Source organism: Aplysia californica, unplaced genomic scaffold (genome assembly GCF_000002075.1).
Source record: "Aplysia californica isolate F4 #8 unplaced genomic scaffold, AplCal3.0 scaffold00188, whole genome shotgun sequence".
Lineage (NCBI taxonomy): Eukaryota > Metazoa > Mollusca > Gastropoda > Aplysiida > Aplysiidae > Aplysia > Aplysia californica.
The window spans coordinates 1,068,508-1,073,631 of NW_004797458.1; the positions used below are offsets into that span (position 1 = coordinate 1,068,508).

At 40.5% G+C, this 5,124-nt stretch overlaps 1 protein-coding gene across 1 annotated transcript in view; it reads right to left on the reverse strand.

Annotated features, from left to right (window-relative positions):
- Window positions 1–5,072, reverse strand: part of LOC101845547 (sex peptide receptor) — a 30,201-nt gene extending 25,129 nt beyond the window's left edge. Inside the window, exon 1 of the mRNA XM_005098638.3 lies at window positions 4,822–5,072. The gene's annotated coding sequence lies outside the window, so the exon portion shown is untranslated. The remainder of the gene's footprint in view (window positions 1–4,821) is intronic.
- Between the last annotated feature and the right edge of the window lie 52 nt (window positions 5,073–5,124).

The window sequence follows — 5,124 nt, forward strand, 5'->3', positions numbered from 1 at the left end:
GGGGGGGTTTGGGTTTTTGGTTGGGGGGTTTTTTGGTTTTGTTGTTTTATTTGGGGGTCCCAACTATTTTTGTAAGCACTTTTTTTTTCTTTTAAATCTCGTTAACTGTGATGAGGGCTGTTACTGACCAAGATTCTACACTCATCGGAGGTCAAAAGTTTGCCACAGCTTTCTGGTTCAGTCTAGCTGAAGCAAATCAGGTCCAGTTTGACAAACTATGTGCATGGGCCAGCCTGACTTCCCGCGGTCTGGTACGTCCTGAGCTCGACGACCTTCGGCGGTTGAAATGCAAAGATCTAAATGAAGCAAAATTACGGCATTTTATCTCTTCCTAAAAAAGTTCCTTAAATAGGGCTTACACCATTAAAGAATAGAACAGATGTTATGTACAAAAATGTCCTACTTTTTTATATCGATTTGCTCGCCTGATTTTAGCGCAGATTGTTTCAACATTCTAAAATTAATTTATTTTTTACTTACAGTGTAATTCTAAATCAGCATAAGACTTTTGCCAGTAAAACCTGTCGTGCTCGGTCATCACGCTGCTATACTGTTCCTCATCTCGGTGGCCGAATGGTCAGTCAGTCAGTCAGACAAACTCGCCGCAGACTCCAATCTACCAACACCTTTTTAATTGTGCGTCTACAAGTCGGTACCCTAGAATTACAAAGCTCTATCTCCTGAGTAGGCCGGCCTAGTTTTGAGAAATTTGACGATAAAAATGTTTAGTTTCACAGCATGTCAAGCTTTTTCGAAGGCAATTCTCTTAATATCGGGATAACAATTTGAATAATCTGACAAATTTTGACAGAGCAGTTAGAACAATTGGTTTCTGGCCTTATGGTCTTAGTAATTCAAAACGACCAAAAATATCAGATCGATAGCGAAGTGGCTACTATTGGAGAATTTCGAAATTGTATAGATTTGACGCCCCTTTCAACACAGTAATGTTATTTAGGAGGAAGGACCTCCGTAACTACTGCCAATCTCAGATAGGATCGAGCCAAATGCGCGAATAGCCTTTAAAAACTCCCCAACACATCCTACGAGTAAGTCCAGAACACCCCGTTGGTGATTCGAACCACAGCCATCCGCTCCAAAGTCCAACATGATACTAACTGAACTAACGGCGTGCCCTGACTGATGTTGTTATTGTTATCGTTTCCGTCAGCATCTGTCACACCCTCACACTGAAATAGACCCTGCACACAACGATGGAGCAGCTCGATTTAGAACTAAAAATGTCAAAGGTCATCCTTCTCGACTTCTGGGGTCGGGCCGGAATGACACGGAAAATGTTGTTGTCACTTATTTCCGGGGGCCAGTACATAAAATTGCTGATAATTGACCGTCAGTCTGACACTAGTATACGCTATGAATAAATTTAATAGGCCCATGTGGATACATTGTTGTATGAATAGAGAATAGGCCAACGTAAATGCTGCTATATACTGCATACGTTACGTGAAAGTAGTAATAATAAGAATTTAGCTTTCAATATCCTATTGAGACGCCATTTCGAAGATCGGCGAGCAACCCAGACCACCACGCGAGGGTCACCTTAACGCTTACAAGTCGTAGGCCTATTCCCTGCTTTGTCGCAGCAAATTTGATTTGAAATAAGATGTAAGCGTTATCATTGTTAGCATTTAAAAAATAGGTTACAAGCTAAAGCATGTTTCATCCACCAAAAATCTTAAGATAAGAAGAAAGATTTCATATAATATGAGGACAAAGTTGCAGTACCGGTACAGACAAGCAGATATTTATGATACATTTTTTTAAAAGCAAGAACAAACAACAATGCTGCAAGCATCTAATGGTCAATAGACGTGCAGACCTCTAAGAGTTAAGAAACAAGCTAGGAAATCGTATCTCACACGTGGACGTGTATGTGATTAAAGATAGATTAGATAACTCATAGTAAAAAAGAAAAAAAAAGAAATGAACAACGGGCCTGTGCGAGGTCCGCTCCACATTCCTGTTTAAAACATAGTATATCCGCAATGAAGAAATTTCTGTTTCGGTAACGAGAGTAATGCGAAATCTCGGAGTTACTCGTTGAACATTGCTCCGACTACGAAACTGTTGCGTCACTGATTCGGGACCTCGAAGTTAACGTCTACCTCCAATAGGACCTATCTTTAGTTTAGGAGTCTCAAACGGCACACACATGCGAAAACAGAACATTAAATACTCAGAAAGTGGCCGCAAACAGCATAATATTTAGCAGCGCACCAGTATTATAACACCCCACCCCCTAAAAAAGTAGCTTAACTATCCCGATTTAGCGACGCCGTTAACTTAAGTGTCTGTTTCCAAAACCATGTCAAATCATATGGGTGGAGACCTGTCGAATGTAATCGGAAAGAAACAGTCTAGTTGAGGTCTCTGTTATTGAAATAAGTTATAATAGTCTTTCACCTATGACGTCATGGATACCCAGACGTTGACCCCGCAGAGAGTGGAAACCCCCGACTGTACGTAATACTTCAAATACGTTTCGAATGGAGACCTCAACTAGACATTTGGCAGCAAATTTACTGTGAAAAGAAATGTGTGTCGCCATGAAAGTTAAGTCAGACGCTCGTCAAAAAACGTTAAGTCGAACTAGTCGACATTTTCCCGCCTGTCGGATAGTTTTCGTCGATTTTGTTTTCCTCTACATCTTTTAAGTTGATTTAAAGCACATGTCTGTGTGGATTTTAGTGGAGAGAAAAAACGTTGATCAAAGGCTCACAAAATATAAAGTTGCAGTTTTCAAGGACACTCACGCTTTGGAAGTCAATTTATTTTACTCCTAACACCAGGTGACCCCCACCTCCTTCAAACGCAGATATCTAGACTTCTATTCCTGATAGATGTGTAATTTGTGTCATCGAAAGCAAACAAATTTCACCTGTTTTAATTATTACACCAATAACCTCATACGCCCAAAAAAATGACGAGTGTCTGATTCCACCATGTTGTAACACAAATCTCTACCTCAGAATTACAAAATAATATCTGACATTTTGGTCGTTTTGAGTTACATGAGGTCAAGAAGCAAATGTTCTATCTGATCGATCAAAATTGTAAGAATATGCGGAGCCGTTTTCAAGATATTCAAAGAATTGTATTTGAAAATGCTTAACATTGTGAAACTCAAAAATTTTGATGTCAAACATCTCAAAACTAGGTACTGGGCAGAGAGAACTTTCCAATTCAGAGGCGACAAAATGAGGGTTGGACTGGTCGGTGAAAATGGTGAAATGGTATATATTTAACGCCCCTATCAACACTATAAGGTTATTTAAGGGGCGGGACCTCCTAGTTTAACGTCCGTCTCCGATAGGACCGAGCCAAGTGGGAAGTTCGTGTAAAGTGCCTTTCCCAAGGACACAACGTCGGACCGAGCTGAGGCTCGAACCCCCGAACTCGCAATCTCACGATTACGAGTCCGGTAGCCTAACCACTAGGTTACCGACGCCTCTGGACTGGTCGGGATTTTGCTTGTTTGTTACATAGATCTAGAAGACATGCATTATAAAATTATTTCATAGTCTGTGCACGGTGACTTAATTCCGGTTCAGTTTAGAGGATGCCATTTGACTCAGTTTGGGACCAAATGAGGGGTAACGGGGGAAAGGTACTGCGTGCACTCCACTATATTGCAAGGCTGGTGTTTTGCCATTCATTTGGTGCATGTCATGGTGCGAACGCTTCACAGCGAAGATTTTCATAGAGAGCGGGAACAGTCCATAGTTCGAGTCTCTACTCTATGCTTTGTTGTTGCTTCACGCTATGGGGCTTTATTTATTTTCACTGAAAAGGGTCTCAGTTGACGCTATCTTCTTTGTCACATTGTTGCTTTTTTTCTCTTTGTGTGTTGTTTTTGTGTCTGAGAGAGCGAGTATGCCGGTGTCTGTGGTAGAGCGGTTACGCATTTTGCTGTCGCTGGCAGAAAACTAGAGTTCAATCCTTGCGTGGGGAAAATAAAGCTGTAAGTGGTATCTCCGTCTTTCCGCCGAGACGCTATGGTCCTCTCAGCCAGAGTTGGCCCTGATGGACAGTGTCGAAGCCCATCCTCTTCGTGATTTATATTATGTCAGTAAGGGCGTAAAACACCAGATTAATTTGAAACAAAAAAGAGCGTGTATGTTGAGGGTGTTGCTGCAATTATCTTGTACAGCTTTTGTCGTTAGTATTGTTGTTGTTGTTGTTGTTGTTGTTATTGTGTTGTTGTTGTTGTTGTTGTTATGTTGTTGTCGTCGTCATTGCTACATTGTTGCTCTTGTTGTTGTTGTTGTTGTTGTTGTTGTTGTTGTTGTTGTTGTTGTTGTTGTTGTTGTTGTTATACTGCTGTTATGTTGTTGTTGTTGTTATTGTTGTTATTGTTGTTATTATATTGTTGTTGTTAATGTTATTGTTGTTGTTGTTGTAGTTGTTGTCATGTTGCTGTGGTTGTTGTGGTTGTTTTTGCTGCTGTTGTTGATGATGGGTGGTGGTGGCAGTGTTATTGTTGTTGTTCTTGTTGTTATAAGAGCGTTTGTATACTGGTGTATATTTAAATATATGTGTAAACATTATACATTATTATATATTAGTATTATATAGTATACATTATAATATTATATTGCACGATTTATGCTTGCACAAAGTATTATGTTTTGTACAAGTATTTGTGTATTTTAGTACATATTGCTTGTATATACCTGTACCTGTGCGTTTAAATACAGTATGAATGATAACACAAGCAATAAACAAGGCATGCAGCATAATTAAAGAAGGTGCAATATGAAAGTGCAATTTGAGAATTTTAATAATTAGAAAAGTACGTACCTACGGTCCATCGAATCCTTGACGACTCCGGAGACTCGACACAGTTGCACTTATATAATTTTTTGAGTGTACTCTTCAAGTAAGATGAGCAGGAGCTGCAATATAAACGTTGAGTCGAGGAGGATGGATAATAATAATGTACCACACAGTGCGAAACGGTGCAGAGAGCTGGGTGTTCAAACGCCGTGAAAAGTTGTCTGTCTGTCTGTCTGTCTGGAAGAAGCGCCGCGTCGCCCCCCGCACTCAGGCAGATCGACTGCGAGAGGAGAGTGAGCGAGGGATTAGCGCGGCCTCCCTCCAGCC